Here is a 21,169-nt window from a genome sequence, read left to right as displayed (position 1 = left end):
ACCTATCTAGCCTATTTTTAAAAAATTTAATAACAGGTATCTGTGTGAAGTAAAATGTTTCCCTTCCAATTTCCTGTTCTCCTATGCCAACAAGTGTTTAACTGAAAGTATTAATAAATGTCTTACATGAAGAGAGATGCTTCAGAAGGATGAAAGCAGGTCAGGTTTCTGAAATGTAACCTTGATGTCCTAGACCTGCTGTGCTCAGATGTGATCTGTGGTCAGCACTTGTCTCCATCTTTGGCTTCTCAAGCACTGAGAAGAGTGATGGAGGGGAGAAACTCAGGACAAATGGGATACATGATCCAGGGGACAGTGTCTGGAAAGAAAGAAGCAAAGTGACTGAGCAAAAATTTCTCTAAGTCAAAAATGAACCGGGGGCTCAGATTAGGGAAAAGTCAGGAGCTCAAAGAAATTGGGTCAAGCTTTTCCCATATTACAGTCTAAATTAGGAATGTTATGGAGAGGTCTTCCTATGTGTCTATGTATGATCATTGAGCTTGTTTCAAAGGAAGAATGAGGAAACCTCTCTCTCTTGAATGTTCAGAGAGGCAACACCCCCCACTGTTGCCAGAGAGCTCAGAAAGTCTCCGTCCATTGCCTGTCACTGACTGGAGGATGGCCCACAGTGGAGTGCTCAGTGTGGTCCTGTCCATAGTGTTTCACAGGACACTGGAACAAGGAAGGATTATGACAGATGTAGGACGTGACTTGGACTCTAAAGGATGGAAGAATGCTTGTACGTGTTTAGGGGCCAAAGGAAGACTTGATTCCAGGAAGGATGGGGGTTTAGCAAAGGAGCAAAGATGAGAATCTCTGAGCCCTATGACAGTGACAGTAAGGACTGGCCCCTGAGAGCAGGAGGCAAACGTGAATAATAGCAGCTTCTGAGATGTTTCCAGTAATTGGGGCTGTTTTATGTGCAGAGCACATCAAATTCCTAGAAGTGATTTCTTAAATGGAGATGTTCAGATAACCAGGAGCATTTCATAATGCAGACATGAGATCATTTGTCAAGGGATGGGAAGAAAAAGGTATTATTAATGTTAGGGGAGTATAAAAGATTTTAGGCAGCTACGCTGGGAAAGTTCCAGGAATTCAGGGAAAAATATACAACAGAAAGGGTGTGAGCTGTTTGAGCAACTGCACCTAGGTTCCTAGTCAATGAGCATGGGCTGACCTGGAACTTAGTTCAGAACATTTACTGGTGATACTTGGTGGTCTGATATGAAGATCAGGCTAAGAATAGAACAGGGACATCCTGGAGGTGGGGAACGACAGATGGGGGAGGAAATACAGGGGTTGGTGAGGTGCTGCCCTTGGGGCCCTGTGAGTGAGGATGCCCAGCCTTGCAGGAGCAAGGCAGATGGTCACATTGCTTTTGTCTTTACAGATTTAATCTCTATTGAACATCCCTTCTCTTCCTTCCTTAACATTCACAATTTGCTTACATGAGACAGCCAGAAAGTGACAGTGACCTCAGCTTTTAATCTAGCCCCTCAGTGGTGAGCAAATGGGACTAGCATTTGCAATTTTTATGAATTACTGAGATGATAGAATTGATGCAGTTTTAGACTGTGGTACATACTTGCAAGGAGTTACTAACATTATCCAAGACAAAAATAAATAAATGGCATTAAAGAACTCTGGACAACTATTAAAGTACAAAGATGGTATGTCATTTAGCGGGAACAAAAAGCATGTTGGCCAAAGTCAAGACTGAGAATAAAAGGTGATGCAAAAGCATGACTGGAAAGGAGCCACTCCATTCTCATCAACAACTTGGTCGTCAGAGTGCAGCTTGCTGCCGTGGATTAAGAGCGTCTGATGCGCGGGAGCAGACAGCAACACCGAGCAGGAGATGCCGCAGCTCGCGGAGAGTTTGCCAGGGCGCGTGTTCACCAGGTTCCCCACCCGTGTCAGGTTACCTCCTGTGGACGTGCAGGGAGGCCAGACCTTCCCTTCAGGGGCTCACCTCACCAGCAAGCTGGAGAGACAGACCATAACGGGGGGAAGTCCTTCGTCTGAAATGTTTGATGCTACTTGTTTCCATCTATTTCTGCAAAATTTTACCCAGTTTTCCGCAAAACTGTCTATGAGACAGAATTACCTGGAAAGTTAAAAAGAACAAAAGGCCAGACCCAGAGACTCAATTTCCACCAGAGTTCTTGGGCGGGGCAGGAAGAGGGGAGTGGTTTGGGGAAGGCTCCCCAGGTGATTCTGAAACTCAGGCTGCCTTGATAACCAGCAGACGGGCACGTAACTCGTGTGCCCCAGATTCTGCTCATCTTTGGGTGTAAATGCAGTCATTCTGATGATTGGTGCCAAAATTAACAGTGGTGAAAGTCTGTTCCAGCTGAATTTCTGGCATATTAAATCCTAGCATTCTAAACGTTATTGTAAACGTCACCGTGGTAATTATTTCTGGGGCTCCCTGAAGAGCAAATCGCATGTGCTGTCAAACCACCATCTTTTCTTCAGTTTCCACGTCGCCTCTGCCATGTTCTTTTCCCAGCTGGTTTCCTGGTTAATGTCCCCTGTCCACTGTCAACCTGAAGCTGGCAAAGAATCCACCCTCTTAACTTCACCGGAGCCCGTCTTGGGACGACGGCAGCGCCCAGATCGGGCGCCAGCTCCTGGTGCCCCAAAGCTGGTGTTCCGGCAGCAGAGCGCTGGGAGAGCAGCCTTTCCGTCCACAGCTGCAGGTTATACCCAGAGACCTAGAGTGACAGAATCTCTCCAAGGAAGCAGATCCTTTCCCAGGGGAAGCTTTCCATGCCGAGAAGTTCCCATGAGCTCTCCACAGGGACACACCGCACCTACAGCCCAGGGCTTCCTTCCATCTTCCAAGATGCAGCCTGCAGCCTGTCTCCCTCCCCAGTGCCCCCAACCTCTCCGTTTCAGAGCAGGGGCCCTGCTTTCATATTTTAACTAAAATGTCCATTTAGATGGTTTACTCCAAACACTGAAATACTCTCTCCAAAGAGGAATCCAAGTTTTCATATTGTAAAACTGATTGCAGTGTTTAAGTAGCAGTTTAATCTGATAGCCTCCACCCATCAGGTTAAAACACACACACACACACACACACACACACACACACACACTTTAGAGCCATGTTTTAGCTAAAACACATCAACAAAGAACCAAACTTTGTAACGCCTGGCTTTTCTAAACAAGCGTCATCGAAGCCTTACAGCATTCTCCTGGGAAGAGTCACAGCACCAAGATCCTGGCGTTGCCCACTCTTTCTCTTTCTTTTCTTTGGAATCTGGGTCAGGGGAGTTATTTAGGGTGACAACGGGTTGCTCTTTTACTCTAGCAATATGGTAAATTATAGAAAAGAGTATTTAGTATGTATATAAATCACACAGCCAGTTAATGGCATTCATCTCTTCTTCCTTCTTTTCCTCCTTTTTTCCCCAGCTCCCTCCTCTCTCCCTCCCTCTGTCTGCCCATCTCTCCATTTCTTTCTTCCACAACCATAGCCTCTTGTCTACATCAGGAACCGTGCCAAAGTCTGGGAAACAGAAGTAAACACACCACACTTCCCCTTTCAAGCAGTTACTGTCTTGGGAGGAAGAAAGACTTATAAAAAAATATTATGGGGTATAAGAATATACAGTGTTATCATAGGATATACTGCAAACTCCAAATTGGCAATGCTTGACTTTACCCGAGGTCAGCAAGGCTTAACAGAGGAAATAACATGAACTTACTCTCAAAGACATTGCCCATATTTCTTTTTCTTTAGTTAACAACACAGGAGAAGGTATCCCTTATTTCTTCTGCTTATGCCTGAGGACCGTTTTATTCACAAGAATATACAGAGGTTTGTCATGCCAGCCGGAAGCAACTGAATGGAAATGAGAACAATTCTCTGGCAGGAAAAATAACCGGGGGAACCTTAAAAATGGTGACTTTCTGGGGATGTTGCAGAGCATCAATTTAGGATGTTCTGTGATTATAAACATTGAAACATTTCAAATTAATACAGCAGTTAAATTATATATAGATTACATTATCCAAAACACAGGAATCTTAAAATGAATTCACATTAAGTGAGGAGACTGAAAATGTAGTCAGTTTAGTGACCAAGAAAGAATAATATTAAAAGTCTTGAAACACAACTGATCGAAACGGGGTGGGGAGAGTGGGTTTACAGTGGTTAAGAATGAGGGCTTGGAAGTCACAAGTGTGGGTTTGAATCCCAGCTCCATAACTTAGCTATGACAGGGGGCAGAATGGTTTTTCTGTCTATTATACTATCTTCGCCTCTAAAATAGGGATTCAGAATGGTAGCTTATAGATCTGTTATAATGATTAGATGAGGAAATACTTGAAGTACAGTCTCCTACCCACAGAGAACACCTGGCAAACGCTATTTCTGCCGTCATTATCACAGGGAAGGGAAGCTCTCAGCAGCGCAGCGCTGGCAGCTCAGTCCTGACTGCCAGCAACACGTCGATCACTTGCTTTCCACATGGTCGGACAATTTCCAAGATTTCTTGAATGTATGTAGTTGGGGAACATACAATAGGTCAATTTCTTTCAGTCATTACTATTTAACTTATCTTAAGAAATCTTCATATACCTGTGAAAAGGGACAAGAAATGAGCAGATAAGTACACATTGACATGACGGCCGTGAAACTCCACTTTCCTTAATAGAAGTATTTTTCTAAGCAATATTGCTTCAGAGCATCTTGGTTAAGACAGTTTTAGAGTATTTACAGCAAAAACATCCCCCTTAGGAAATTTAAAGTAGGTGAAAGTTAACACATCTTAAAGCATGAGGAGTCTTCCATATGGCCTGTGCACAGACTGCTGGACGTGCGCTCTCGCACGGCCAAGGGAAACTGAAGTACCCCAATTCTGGTTCTTTCCAGGAGAGTTTATGCAGAACTGAAATGGTTTCATTTGCCTGGATTAAGTGAGAAGGATGAGTGCATAATTGCAGCGTCCCTGGAAGACACGGCGTTTGTGCCTCTCCATCTTAAGGAAAGCCAGATTGCTTCTCAGTTGTCACAAGTGCAGTCAGGTACACGAGCTTGGGAGCCAGGCACTCTGTCCGCGCAGAGCAGAGGGAGCGGGCATCTACAAAGAGCCAAGGCCTCGGTGTATCTCACAGCAACTCACTGGGTAATGAGAGCTGCAGGAGCTCAGGCCTCTGGCTTCCCAGCCTGTGGAATGATTCTGCCTCTGGCTATGCTGATAAGTGATTTTCTTGGGACAGAGGTAGCGCATGTCTTCCCCAGCAAGACAGAGTGTTAGCACTTGCCCCAAGACGGAGAGAGGTCAGCTGTATCCCGGTTCCCTCAGCTGCCTGCCCCCAAGCCTGACCTTTTGCTCCTGTGTTTATGAGACACATTAAACATAGTCCAGGCATATTGGCTACAGGCAGATCGTAAGATTCACCAATGAGAGCACCTTAAAAGTGCGACCATGATGGAAAGGATAAACAATAGAAGGCGGTCACTAAGAAGATGGAATGGGCTGGACGGACTTCATGGGGGAGATGTGACACTGCTAAGATGAGTCACTTTCTGTACTACACGGGAAAGGAGAGGACAAAATAATTGTGCAGATTTGATGTGAAGTGACAGTATTTTTGTCTTATGAAATGATTTATAAATAATACATAATGAATAAGTATATACTCTATAAATTACATAATACAGACAAATATACACATAGATCATAAAAATAAAATATGTACTGAATATATTTCAAAGTTTGAGAAAAGCTTTTAATGAGTGTACATTTAAGGTTAAAAAATGAATGGGATGCTGGACGTCTCTGAGATGCTCACAGTTCACTCACTCATATATAATATGATTGATTTATCTTTTGTTGCAAATGCTTCAGGACTTTAATGAATTCAAAATTCATTCTCAGGGACTGCACCAGAGTCACTAGAATTTAGAAAATAAATCTGTACAGTTCTGAAAATTCCTGAGACTAAAAAACATTTGTGGGACTGCCAGGGCGCCACAGGGCATGAAAGGAAAAAAGTTCTGGCCCTCAGAAGGCATCTACTCAAAGTGGGCACTGCATTACCTCAAATGTGTGCCGAAGCAATTATTCTAAAGCCTTTGTTAAATGCATCTGCTTTTTAATCACTTATGTAAGTGTGGTTTCAATATGACAGTTTAATTATTTGCTTTTGTTGGGAAGCAGAGATATTGAATAATATCCTCTACACTGAGAAGGAACTTTAAGACTGAAAAATGAAAAAAGCAACTCCATGAAGTGCAATTATGAAGTTTATGGAAGGTAACTTACACGTAGTCAGGAAGGATCAGACAGACAAAGAACCAGAGGCTGCTGAAAGGGGAACAGAGGGATTCAGAGGGGCCACAGCCACAAAACAGAACCTGACTGCCGGGGGAAGCTCCTCTGTCGGGACCCGGGTCTTTCCTTCCCCTGGGGTCTCATTACCATTAACCATCTGCATCCACTTTTCAAATCAGATGAAGGCAGAGGTCAAGGCTGATGGGGACTTAGCTGGCGTGGGTGCAGTCCTCGTGAGCAGCTAAAGCTCAGTCCTGCAGAAAGGGGGAGGGTAGGACTGCGGCTTCAGATGTTGCTGACGAACATGGAGTTGGTGTGGTTGAGCCACACAGCTTTCTTATCAATTACAACACTTACAGAATACGTTTTAACAGAGAATTCAAGGAAAACTGCTCCTATTAGTCACAGCATTTCCAAATGTTGAAATATAGCAATATGGAGAGTCTTTATTAATTCTACATTTGAATGATTTGAGAAAGATCATTCCATTTTCATAATTGTACCATACACTAAACGGTTTTATTCCCCAATTTCCAAATTTAAGATTTTTAAAAAGCTTTTCTCCTGTAATTAGATTTTGGTCAGCCTGACTTTCTTCATTGACTTAGGTGTATCTTTCCCTCATCAAATTCTTTCAAATTGTAACATAACCAGAGAAATGTCTGTTTAGATTATCAGCTACCTCCAACTTCTCCAACCACCCTGTGATGTCCAAATGAAATATCTTCATCCAATACAAGAGTATCTAGAAAAACACTGATTAAAAAATAGGATTTTGTTCTTATTAAGATTTAGTTCGTGTTTTCCTTTGTTTTATCTATTCCTTTTCTTTTGAATTCATTAGTCATTTAACATTGTGTCACTGTTTGTTGAAATTCTACCCATGCGGTACCTGCATTTCCTCCTTGTTAACTGCGAATCACAAGCGCACCCAGTGGCTGATAGGTTGCAGGGCTCAGAGACCAAAGCCTGTGATGCGTCCTGCAGGAACACCGCCCTCCACAGGGGACGTGCGGCCTCTGTCATCGGCAGCACAGGTTGCACGCGTAAAGGAACTTACAGAGGCAGCTGGTATTGGACCAAAGCCGAGCAAAACCTCTTTGCAGTTTTTAATATGTAACATTCTCTGGCACATGTGGGATCACGGGTAAAAGCTTGCTGCGGCCTGTCGTGCTAACGACGGAGTGTCGACAGAGACCTCCTGAGCGCTCCTTGGCGTGCCGGGTCTTAAAAGGTTGGGAAGCGCTCCGCGGCTCTGTCCTGTCGCCGCCCCGCAGCTCAATTGCCCGTCAGCACGAGAAGCCGCAGCGTTCCGGCGGAGGCGTTGCAGTAGATCATTTCAGTGATCGGAGGCGAGCCGACTTCTGGGAGGCTTGTTTTGAACTGCACCTTTCAATCCATCTCTTAGCGCTTTGTGGATGCGCCGAGGCATGCGAGAGCTGGAAACACTTGGGTACCCATCGAAGTACCCTTTAAGCACCTTAGCCTGTGCCTTACATGGTTCTGGTGATTCTAATGACACGCTAACAGCTAGAGCAGTTTCTACCTACTTATTGCACAGTCTCCCAGGGCCCAAAGGGAGGGAGAATGAGGAAGAGAGCGAGGCCAAGTCCTAACGCCGAAGCTTGTGATGAATAAACTTGATTTTCCATGTAGCTCATCTTTTCTCTACAAAGCACAAATTTAGTAATAGAATTTTAACCCTTATGATTATGATTCTGATAGCAGAGAAAAAATATCTTGGTAGCTCATCCTGAAATGTCGTGTGAGCCAGTGAACAAGCCAAGTGTGGCCGACCACCAGAGTGTGTAAGAGGGAAGCGTGGAATCCTGTGTAGCCATGTAAACGTCCAGGAGAGCTGTGACGTTCAGGTGGCGCATCAAAGCTAAGTTACGGGGAAGTGATCAGATAAAGGCGGGGCCTTGCCAAATGCAGTACTGCAGATTGCACGTTTACCTTAGGGTTTCAGATAATCGTGACGTTTTTGTGTAGTTCTCTTGCTGTCGGTGATTAGGTTCTTGTCTCCTCGCAGAAAGAATTCAGAGAAGAGACATGGAGGGCAAGAAAACAGAGCGAGGATTTATTAAGCTATAGACGGTACGCTTTCCAGGGGAGGCTCAGGTGAGCAGCTGCACTGAGTTTCTTTGGCAGGTTGGTTACCTGGGGTGTGAAAATAAATGGGCGGAATATTCACTGGGGAGGGAGGGGTTTGGGGTCGTATTCCCTGACTTTCAACCCAGCTCCACCTTCCCGAAGGGAGGAGGAATTTTTGTCCTTATTTAGTCTGCATGAAGAGTCTTGTGGCATCGGTGCATGATGAGAAGCCTAAGCTGCAAGGCTAATTTTATTGTAATGAGGGCAGAATGAGCAACAGGTTGCAGTCAGACACTGGAGAGTCCTGCCTTTTCCCACCTTTCTTTGTCACCCTCCAGAACCCTTGTCACCCCAAAATGTGTGATTTGCTGTCAATCTGGAGGTTCCTGCTTTTGTCTGTCTGCCCAGGGACCCCTGTTGCTCACAAGATGTGTGGTTTCCTGCCATTTGGCTCAGGCCCCCCTTTCTGTGCTCATATCTAGCTCTCTGCCTGCTCTAATAATCTCATTATTGTAGAACCCACTCTCTTAGGATTTAATTAATGACATAAAGCTATACTCAGTAAAAGGCTTTTGGGGGGAAAAGTGTTCTAAGTACATAAGAAATATTAGAGACAATTGTGAAAAGTTGAGCAAATTTATAAATCACCTTGAAATAATCCATTTGCATGTTATAATTCGTAGTAACTGTAGATAGATATTCATGGTGCTTTTTTAAAGCAGGCCCTAAGAGACATCTGTCAATATTGTAGGAGCTTAATTTGTATTACCATAAAGAATCAGGAGTAATAAAAGTGCTTTTCTCTTAAAATATTTTGTAATTCAGACTCTTCAACTAATGCAGAAACGGCTTTCCTCACCGTTAGTGTAAATTAATCTTCGTTTAACCACGTTTCCAAGGAGTAAAATCTTAGCACTGGGACATTTGTTTTCAGCTTGCTGTTGAGCCGCGAGACTCCGTGCTTTGCCTCCCTCTGGGAGTTGCTGCAGCCTCTGTTCCTCGGCGCCTTACAGGCTTCTCCCACCAGGTCTGTGTGCTTGCTGCAAGGCAGCCGGCGCCCGCACAGGGTACCGACAGCAGCAGCCCTCCCCCGGGGCTTGCTCGTCCACGCTGGCGTTGCTTTCTTGTGAGATGAATGCAGCTTGTCTTCTAGGAAGTGAAAAAGAGAAAGAAACGCTAAGTGACTGAAAAGGTTGACTATGAAATGTAAAAGCCTGGCGTCTCTCGCTGTGACAGGCGAAGCTTCAGAAAATGATGGATTTTATTTTCTCAAAGGGATCTTTTAACGTGATGGAGACAATATCTGAATTAATTAGCTACAAAAGCCAGTGCTAGTGAGCCTCTGCTGAGAAACACTGTGTTCCTAGTGAAAAGTCCTCATGTCAGTTGCTAAAACCAGCCTTGGGTTTTCAAAAACTCTCTTACAATAGTTTTAATTTTTTTTTTAATTTTTAGTTTTGTGTTGAAGATAGTGATTTTTCTATCATTTGGTCTGAATTCGACTTTTTTTTCACAATGTTCATGACATGACAGTGATGGATACTATCAACTGGGCACTGATCGTGTCAGGGACCACGTCATGTGCTCTCTACACATTATCACATTTAATCCGAGCAGAAACCCCGTGTGACTCTGTTGCCTCGTTTTACAGACGAGGAAACTACGCCTAGGTTAGCAGCCATCTAATGTCAGTAATTCCTTAGAGGTGGGTTTCAAACCAGTTTTGGTGACTGTGAAGAATAGACTCTTAACTGCGATGTAGCGCCAACTCCATAAAATTAATCTCCATATAAAAGTTCTGTAAACAATTATTTACAAAAGGTATTTTGCTTTTTCTTAAGGTTTAACAAAATAACAAAATGAGTTTAAAAATATCAGACACAAAAGATTAATCTGTATGGTATGATTTTAAATATTCAAGACAAATTGTTTATGAGTAATGGAACAATTTAAGCAAGCTTGTATGGGAGGTGTAAGTTTGAGTCAGGTCTGTGCAGTCTAAATTGAGTGGAAATATGCAGATTTGATAGTAGAGCCTCTGAGGGTTTTGGCAGCTGGGTTTTGGTGTGTTTGGTATACACCAGTCCTGCCCATCCCCTCTCATTACCGCACATTCCTTGGGCAACCATACATAGCAGCGACTCCATGAAATAAGAAAAGAACTGCTTTATTATTAGCCAGGCCTGTGCCCCAAGCTCCATGTATATCTCCTTAGAGAAGGCGAGTTTGGACCACATGGCCCAGTTAGGCTTGAGGCCAAACAGGACCATCTTGTGCCCACTAAAAGAAAGTTGTGACCTCAAGGTCTTTATCACTCAGTGACCAGCAGGCTTGGGCCACAAGGGGAGTGCTCCTGGGTCAGTTGCTTGACCGTCTGATACCCCACTTCCAGTTAAAATAAACACCGCCCAGTTAATGAACTAAATGTTGGTTATCAAATTAACCTTCTCTGTTCTTGGTGATGGGAGATGAAGGAGGTTGTTGTGGGCCAGGCAGGGGCGCTCGACAGTCCTGTGCCCTTGGTACCGATCAGGACCAGAAGGAAGAGAAGTGGAACATTTCACCCACGTCAAAGGGTGTGCTTTTCCCAAGGGGCAGTCTGGAGGGCTTTGAGTGAAGTCACACTTTGTGTATGGAAAGTGGGCGGTGGAAAAAAGCTCACCGATTACCTGACCTGGCTGTGTTTTGATGAGTCTGCTACTGACTTGAATCTGCTTCATGTGTGTGCCCTGTAAAGGACTCGCGCAGCTTACAGAACGGCGAGTGGGAAGGCGACAGATACGCCACTTTTGCTATGGATTCTTTTTTTTTTTTTTCAAGCAAGAATTAGTTCTACCTTTTATTCCTCTGGCAGAGAATTGCCCTATAACATAAAACCGACTTTCATAAAATACCAGTAAATCTGAAATGCCAGGGGGAGACCTTCACCACGGCAGTTGTGAACTGTTCTTTTCCATTTTAGAGGCTCAGAATGAATACTTATCCTGTCAGTTTATGCTCTATTGTACAAAGGTTCTGTTTTGTGTAAACAAACTTCAGTCAATTGAAAACAAATTGATTTCCGTCTCTAAGAATGAAATATCCTACCCTGCAAGGAGACATTTTCCATGAATATGTCATTTACATTTGATTTCTGACCTCAGCCTTCTGTATTGATGGTAACATATAACTGTCCCTGCTTTCAGTCCTGAGATTGGAAAGTTCTCTGCTTACTATTTTCTCACCCAGGGACTTTGCTATATTGTGTTCTTTATATCTGAACAACTCCCTGGTTCTTCTCACTTGAATCTTATAGAATACCTTGCAATTTGCTTCTATTTCACAGACTAGAAGGGTGAGCAGTAAAAGGTGATAGTGGAGCAATAAGAAGAAGAGTAATGCTTTTTTTCTTGAAATAAGAACATAGCTGACAGTCTCCAGCTTACAAATGCCATTTCTATTGGAAATTAGGCTAAAGCTGAAACTGGACCTTGAAGGGGAGAATAGTGCAGCCGTGAGTGGAGCTGGTTTGGCACTTCTGACTGAAAACTGGAATCACTGCTCTGCTTTTTGTTTTGCACACTTCTGTTTTTCTTAAGCATTTGAGCATCATCCTTAGCCCAAACATTTGTTACTGCAGCTGATTAAAAACCAATCCTATAATCTCAAGACGGTCCCCGCCGGAGGAGTAAAGCCCAGTGATCTACTTGGTGTGTGACTTCCTTTTCTTCACTGAGGCAGATGGATGATTAGTTAGCATAAAATTTCAGAGCTCACAGTGGGAGGACCTTGCCCTCTAGTACACCAAAGGAAACACCTGATGATAAATTTGAACAGTTGGCTTCTACTTTTTTTAAAGGATTGATGGCAAAGGTTCTTCTGGAAATCGTGCTGCAAGTTTACTCAAGATGATGTGTTTAAAAAATACAAATTTTCTACAACAAGAGGAACTTATCCTCCAACAATATGAAAATGCACATATACAAGATAATTGTTTATAGTTGAAAATGGTAAAAACAACCTAATGCCTAAAACTGTGAGAGTCCCGCCACTGGGTGGAGTGCTACGCAGCTGGGAAAAAGGAATGAGAACCATCTCTCCACAGTGGTGTGGAGGAATTTACAGAACACATCACTAGGTGAAATAAAGCAAAATGCAACAGATTATCTGTATTGCTTTACTCTTGGTGTTAAAGGGGAAACTGTCAGGAAGCTGTTTGAGCTGAGAGGAAGCTGAGATGTCACATGGGGATTAGCCTGTTAAAGCAACAAGCCATAAATGAAAGAATTGAGGCTTTCATCACTTCCTGTGAGAATATAAGCAGGAGTCTAAAACCGAAGGAAGCACCCACCCACCCTGTTCCACTTTCCACCAGAGAGCCTCACACCGGTTCAGAGCGGGGTGGCTCAGCACGGATGTGGGGTTTTCTGGACTCTGGGTCGGGGAGGGGTGATGGAGCAAGACGAAGTGGAAGAGCATTGCACACTGAGTCAGGAGCCCCCTGCCCTGCTCCCATAAGGACACCTCAGTGGAGGAGCCTGAAGAGAGGCTTGGCTGAAGGCCTCAGACAGAAGGAGCCGGGCTGGGCCGGAAGCCCCTGGGAGGCTGCGCTGCCCTGGCTGTGCGGGTCCAGTGTGGGGAGGGCAGCTTCCCCCGTGAGGCCTGCCGGGCGAAGCCTCTAAAACTGCTTGTGATCAGGCCTGAAAAATCACACATAGGTTTTTAACCACAATCCGAACTCTTCAGAAATCAGACCATATACCTGTGTCTGCTTATTTTTATTATTATTTTTATTACAGAAACAAATGAAATTGACTGTCTGTGGGGATGAGTCAGAGCTGAAAGGCAGGCACAAGGGTAGCACTGAGGCCGAGTGCACGGAGACAAGCGGAGTGACGCCTCCCTGAACACGTGCTCTTGTATAGTTCTGACCTTTGGAACCGCAGCAGTGTCTTATGATATTTTTTAAAGAGAGAAATAAAAAGGATAGAGAAGAAAACAAAAGAAATATTGAGAGAGTGATGTCTGGAGTCAACTTTTGGATGCTTGATTGGAATCACAGGTCTTCTTCCACTTATAATGGGGCTATGTCCCTATAAACCCATTGTAAGTTAAAGATATGGGAAGTCAGAAATGTGCTTAATACACCTAACCTACCACACCGACCCTGACCTTGCTCAGACACTAACATTAACCTACACTTGGGCATAATTATCTAACTGAGCCTGTTTTATTGTAAAGTGTTGAGTATCTCCTGTAATTTACTGAATACTGTACTGAAAGTAGAAAACCGAATGGTTGTCTGGGGACAGAGTGGTTGTACGTATGGTAGCTGTTTACCCTTGTGATGGCGGGGCTGCCTGGGGGCTGCAGCTCACTGCCACTGCCCAGTGTCACAAGAGAGCCGTGTACTGCCTATTGCTAGCCTGGGAAAGTACCAAATTTCAAAATTTGAAGTATAGGTAATCCTATCGTTTTAGCACCACCATGAAGTCAAAAAATCACGTCAAAACCATTGTAATTGTCTTCTGAGAGGATCCAGAAGCAGTGGCACCCCAGTAGCAATGAGCACACCTACCATTCAGGTCTTGGCTTCTAAACACTTTCTCTACTAAAAACATCAGGGCTCCGAGGAGAAATGGTTGATTCTGGGACAGCGTTGATTTCAGGGAAGGTACGATATGTGCCTGGAACATCTTCTTGCACCAGAAAGTAAGGAAGGATTCACATAACCATGGAGACATGCTGAGAAGACACAAGGTCCACCTTGAAGGGCTTCCATCAGCTAAACCTATGAGAATTTGAGCTTCAAAATAAATGATTATTTACAATCAACAGATTTTAACCCAGTGAAAAACTGGAATCTGTGCATCTATATAAGTTCAACCAAATAAATGTATAAATAAATGAATGGCTAGAGGGATTCTTCCTCTCAGTAAACTGCCAGATGTAGGACAAATGGTACATTTAGAAAATCACAATTTGGCAACCATCATAATAGTAATTGATTCAGGCAAAGATCATAGTGGATGCTAAAGCTTGTGAACAGAAGTTTGATTAACGACAGGCTATTTGCTGTTAGCCTTAATAGCCTTGCTTGTCTCCCCAGAAAACATTTACTGGGTTTTCTGGTAGAAAAGGAAACATGGTAACTTAACAGTGGAGACATTTGCAGACACCACCTCAACCAAATGATCAAAGTTAAGTTATTGGGCCAAGTCGATGACATGTGTCTCCTAATAAGAAGAAACATCAGACAAACCCAAACTGAAGGACATTCCACACAACAGCTGGCCCGTAGTCAACAGAAAATGAAAGGGTCATGAAAAAGAAGGCAGGCTGAAGAACTGTACCAGATCAGAGGAGATTAAAAGGACAGAACGACCAAGTCTGGGCCAGAATAGTACTTAGCAGATAATAACATTATGGATGCAGTTTGTACACTTTACAAATAAGAGTAAGGTTTCTTAAATTAAATAGCAGTGCTATATCAATATTCCTGATTCTGATAACTACAGTGTTTATGTAAGCGAATTGTATTATTCTCAGAAAATACAAACTGAATTATTTAAGGTTAGAAGAACATAATGTTTGCGATTTACTTTCAAATAACTTAGAAAAAATTATGTGTACATAAAGTGTATGTAATTCTATATGGCATATATTGTATGTCTAGAGAGAGGGAAAAGCTAAATGTGGTAATATACCAACATCTCAGGAGCCTGGATGAAGAATATGTGAGTTCTTTGTACAGCTCTTGCGACTTTTCTATAAATCTGAAACTACTTCAGAATTTTAAAATTCCAAAAGCAAAAGCAAATAAGGGCCTTGGCATCAGACTAAGCCTGGAGTCATACCACTTTTTCTCTCTGTCAGGTTAAATGGTGAAGTGATAGTACTCACTTGATAGATTTGTTGAAAAGTCTACACATAAAAATACCAACACATTTAAAGCTTTTGGGATACCGTAATATGACAGAGTGTAGTGCAGTGTAATGTAAGGTGGCCTTTCCGTGTTTGTCTGTCTGCCCATCTGTCTATCTCTATCATCTGTTTCCTCCAAAAGAAAGTTTCGAGGCATTTCTCAATTAAAGTACTAGTCAAAACAAGAATTGGATAAGTAGAAATAAAATGTAATCTGACGGTTGCTATTTTAAAAAGCTTTGTACACCTTTAGTTACTTCTTATGTTTAGAGTACACATTGTTGTAAACTTTTAAAATACAGATTTTTTTTCCTATTGAAGTGTAGTTGGTTTACAATATTATATTGGTTTTATATGTACAACATAGTAATTCAGTATTTTTACAGATTATACTCCATTAAGAGTTATTATAAGCTAATGGCTGTAATTCCCTGTGCTGTGCAATATATCCTTGTTGCTTGTCTATTTTCTGTGGAGTAGTTTATACCTCAGCTGAATCCCTTACCCGTATCTTGCCCCTCCCCCCGCCCTTTTCCCGCTGGTAACCACTAGTTTGTTTCCTCTACCTGTGAGTCTATTTCTGTGTTGCTGTATATATCCGTTTGTTTTATGTTTTAGATTCCACATGTAAGTGGTATACAGTGTTTGTCCTTCCCAGTCTGACTTACTCCACTAAGCGTAATATCCTGTAGGTCCATCCATGTTGCTGCGAATGGCAGAGTTTCATCCTTTAAAATACAAATTTAATCTAAAGAGAGGTTATTAGCCCAAAGCAACCCTCTTAAATGTAGTTCTGAAATAAACACAGCTATCAAGATACTAGCTGTTAGAGCAGGGATGGTTCTTGTGGCCATCTGCCAATTATTCACAGGACTGTAGAGCAAAGTAAAATAGACAAAATATCAAGCCAATCTTTAAACTTGATTTTAGCCCAAAGTTTCATCATCTTTATAAATCAGAGTTTTGTTCTGCTGGCCAAGCATGCAGTTCTGGGACGGTCTGCCTGTGCCAGCAGGAGGCCAGGGAGGTTGTATTTGCACCAGTCTCATATGGAGACACTTACTCGTGTTTCCAAAATGTCCTTCCGCTTTTTTCAAAATTTACTTGTTTGTTGGTTTCAGTAATTAGTAAATCCAACTGTACTGGAAATTCGCTTGTAGAAATTAAATTTACAGACAACATTTTATAAATACACCTTGTCATAGACTAGAAGACTTATTTCATTTCACACACACCCTGCTGTGTCGGCGAAGAGCAATTTTATCTTCACTGTGCATTATGGAGGTTAAAAAAAAACACCTTTGACTTGGTGTTCTTGGTTCAGCTTTCCTTCCTCGTGGACACTGACAGTATTCTTTTCCCTCCTCTTTTGCCGTAAGTTATTGAAGGCTAGTGGTGCGGAGACTCCTGGAAAGAAGTACGTTTCCCCAGCCTATGAAATGTGGCCAGTCCTTCATGGCTGTTCTTCTGGGAGTGAGTCGCTTTGATTTCCATTTTTCCAATTTTTATTTCCAAATTTCCATTTGCCTTCCTAGTCTGAGTCTAGGCATCGTAGCACTTTGCTTCTTTATGGTCCGTCTTCTGAAGTTTATTTTGTTCCTAAATCCACAGAACTGTTTTAAGGGTATCCAACTTTTTCTGGTTCTCTAAGGTAGTTAAACCTTTCTCTACTGTAGTCATATTCCTTCTTCGTTGCTGGTAGAATTCCTTTCACGTATTGTCAGGCTATGTAAATAGCATTCCTATTATAAAGCCAGTATCTTGACACTCATAGAAGGCCATGGTATCATTTTCTTGTGTAACACGTTCTTCAGATTTATTTTTCTATTCCAAAATCTATTTTCTTTTACTTTAAATTGGAAGTGTTCCGTATAGAATTTTATTTTAAATCCAAGGGAGACTGATAAAAGTAACTGAGTTTTCCCATGGCAGTCTTAGTCGTACCAGCTTCTACTTGGTGCTTATTAATCCCTAGGCTTTAGTCAAGTTCCTGATGCAACTTCTGCTTTATGGTAAATAGTTGTACGAAGTCAACACTAAACAGCATGCACATTGCTATGTTTTCGCCCCTCAGTCATGCCTTTTATGCTCAGTGAGGGCTGAGAAGTAAACACCTCTCCAGGTTCTTCAGGAGTTTCTGGTTGACCAAAGCCACCAGGAAGCCCCGCTATCCGCCCTAGGGCAGCTTCCTGGGACAGAGAGCGGAAGGGAGAGGGCAGTCGGGGGATGTGAAGTGACCGATAGCCAAGATCCAGCCCATATCATTTCCGAGGATGTGTGTGTTTGTCACTATGTTGAGAACAACTTTCTGACACACCTTGTATCTCTTGTTTCTGAACTTCTTCCATCTCTGGAGAATTTATAGGGATTTTCATGATGAGCTTTATAGTTCTGCTTTCCCACTTCTCTTAAAATTGGCAAAAGTAACTCAGCTTTTTGGTCTTAGACAATTCAGTTATACCTCATTTCCCTTGGTAATTTTTTCAGTTGAGCTTCATTTTTTTAAATTTTAGTATCTTGCTTAAGTGTGAGGTGTCTCATAAATACTCCCCTAGTGACGTCTGAAAATACATCCACAGCTATAATGTGCAAAGTAGGTTGTACAGGAAAGCTTTTCATTCAGCTATCTCAGAACGTCACGTAAACAGAGCACCTGGTTGTTCTGAACGTATACTGATTCTGTTTTTTAAAAGGTATTCAAAATTTAGTGTTTACGGAATGAGGTTATTACAGATGACTCAGGATAGCTATAAATTCAAATTTATTTGGAACCATATTGCTTGCCTTTGGGAGATGCAAGCCATTTTCCATACTCTTTCCTCCAAATATCATATCATTAAGGTAATGATGTTGTCTGCCTGAATTTGTTGTGATGAGCAGATGGATTATTAATATTTTGTTGATTGATTTCTTACTCAGCTCTGCTATAAAACTTAATTGATGATTCTGCCATCAACAGTTTAAGTGGTAGCTATTAAGTTTAGACTTGGAGACTCTGAGAAACTCTTGCCCATTAAGTTTGTTTTTTCATTATCTGTTTTTGTTTTGAGAAACATATCCTCAAAACATCTCCTATCCTTAGCTGAAGAAACATGTGTCAAGCTATAAAATTATTCTGTGGGATGGGGAGGGTTTTTTTTTAATAGTTTTGATTTCTTGCCTAAAATGTCTGTGCTACTACATTTGTGAATGGTATTATTAATACTGATATTATTATTATTGAAGAATAACTTCTCTAAATTCTTAGCAAGAAAGAATGAACCTCATGGCCTTTGTTTAACCTGGGATTATTGAATTTCCATGAGACATCTTTTCTCTCACACCTTTTCAACATGACAATTGTATTGTATTCTCAGACAAATGACATTTCTTTAAAGCTACAGCCCGTCATTAAGAATAGAGAAATGACTAATAGCAACATTGTTTTCCAGGCACAGTTAACATCTGTTTTTTAAAAAATGCTCACTTTCCTGCACCCATTGGATCTTGGCTGATAAACAGTATACATTTCATCCATCCATCCATCCATCCATCCATCCATCCATCCATCCGTTCAGCTATTCACTGGTTCATTCATTTAATTGTGTATATATAAGGAAGCCTGCAGTGTGCCCAGTACTGTTCTGATTTCTGAAACTACAGTGATAAAAAGGAGAGGGTCTCTGGCCTTGTCATGGACCATGTATATTTTCAGAATAGGGTGGGTGGAGAGGTTTTAAGCTGTTTATTAAGTAAGATAAAGTGAGATAGTGACAAGTGGTAAATGTCAGTATGGGAACACATCATCAAGAGAGAACAGGATAGGGGTAAGAGGCTGCTTTAGCCCGAATGTCAAGGACCTTGATGCGAGAGCCAAAGAAATAAGCAGGCCTGGGAAGATCCAGAAGATCCAGAAGATCTCTGCAGGCAGAGACATGGCTAGTGCGAAGCGTCTCAAGCAGGAAGGAGAGTGTCGTGTCTGAGAAGCCGGGAGAAGAGGGCCAGGGCAGTGAGGATGGGGAATGTGGTCGGCGTGGAGCCAGGCTGGCCCGCATCATCAGGGGCATCTGCCAAGTGGGACATAAGGCTGGAGGAGACACACAGGGAAGACCGTCGTCTGGCTTATGCTGCTGAAGGACTCATCTGGCTCTGGGAGGAAAGTGGCGAAGCATCAGTTTCTTGTGTGAGATTATTTTCCATTCAGTTACCTTTTAAAAACCCCAATAATTGTCCATGATTAATTCAATTTAATCAACAAATATTTATTGATCAACTGCTGGGTGTTACGGAATAGTGCTAAGTGGTGGGAAACAAAATGGGAGAAACAGACATTAGACAGAATTGTATATTTACAATTTTATTTTAATTGTCTAAAAATAAACTTCTGATGCCTCTGATAGTGATTCTAAGAGAAACACATTTACCTAGTTTTGTTCAAATAGGATAGCTGTGTTTTCAGATGCCTTTTATTTTTAAATTTAGCAATGTCACAGTCAGCATCAAATGTCAATAGAGACATATTTTGGAATTCATAAATGGCCTTAAAATTCTACAGTTATAAAATCATATTATAGGATTAAACAGATTTAGATAATAGAAATAATACACATTCTTTCTCTTTATCATCTTCTAACCCTATGTCTAGCACCAGTTTTTAAAGTTAATTTTTTTTTCCCAAAAAGGTCAGATTCGATATATTAGCAAAGACCCTGCAGTTCTGTATTTCAAGTGCTTTAAAGCTAACTTGGAAAAGTAAACTGAACCCAAGGAGCTTTCATCATGAACGCAGGCTTTTTTCTCTGCAGCCAGAGGCATTCTTGGCAGGGCAGTAGGTTCAGGCTGTCAACACTCCAGCAAGAAAGCAAGTAAGAGCTCGAGAGTTTCTCTCTCCCTCTCTTTTTTTTTCTTCTCTCCTAGCTATTTGATACTCCTGCTGAGAGGCAGAGAGAGACAGAGACAGAGACAGAGACAGAGACAGAGAGCTGATTTCTGTTGCGTTACACCTAACCTCCCAGAGCCTTTCTCCTGTTTGAGCACAGTAACAGGTCAGCTTAACTTTGAGCGACAAGGTAAAATCTCTTACCATGCTGCTTGCGTCGACAGTTTTTGTCTTCCTTTTATAGAGCTGTTTCTTACAAAATTCCTAATTTGTCCAACTTCCATGGCATTCCACGTTGTCCTCCACCTTACTTCCTTTATATCAATATGAAAACGAACATATGGATAGTCATGTATGACTGAAGCATCGTGCTGTACACCAGAAATTGACACAACATTGTAAACTGACTGTACTTCAGTTAAAAAAAAGAACCAAAAAAACCCTTAAAAAAATAAGTTGAATGTAGATCAAGCTAAAAGCTCCCAAAGTCAGAGACCTTCTCTTGGAAGAACCACCTGTTTGAAATGCTGCCATTATTCTCTTTCTAATTTAAATGCACATTTAATAAACATTTAATACAAATGTTTAGCTTGATGTTTTGTCTTACCTTGTTATTTTACAGATTAATACTGTGATTTCAAAAGCAATTACTATAACATTTATTTCATTTAAAACTAGTTCTCTTCCCAAAAAGTCTTCCTTTTATCCTTAAAGAGAAATAATTAATGTATTTCTACTAAGAGCAAACTGTATGCTTTTAAGTGTTTTGCAAAAGAATCAATACCAATTTAGACAAAACTATCTTCAGCTTTTTCCTGAAATTTGGCTTATCCTATTGACCTCAACATAAAAAGTATTTACATGGAAGTTACTTTCCATTCACTTCTCAGACCTGGGTCTGAGAAGGCATGTATTAAGTGAAGCTGGTCAATACCCAGTTTTCAACACTCATTGCTCTTCACAAGGGAAGAGCATCTGCAGCGTGTGGACAACTTATTATGTGACTTCCAAGTGCTCCAGT

General features: G+C 41.9%; 1 protein-coding gene across 4 annotated transcripts in view; it reads left to right on the top strand.

The window, feature by feature from the left end:
* PRKN (parkin RBR E3 ubiquitin protein ligase) overlaps nucleotides 1-21,169 on the top strand; it is a 1,151,747-nt gene that overhangs the window by 566,847 nt on the left and 563,731 nt on the right. The window lies entirely within an intron of this gene.

Source organism: Vicugna pacos, chromosome 8, assembly GCF_048564905.1.
Source record: "Vicugna pacos chromosome 8, VicPac4, whole genome shotgun sequence".
Classification (NCBI taxonomy): Eukaryota; Metazoa; Chordata; class Mammalia; order Artiodactyla; family Camelidae; genus Vicugna; species Vicugna pacos.
The sequence above is the reverse complement of the archived record's forward strand: the minus strand, read 5'-3'. Positions and strand labels throughout refer to the sequence as shown.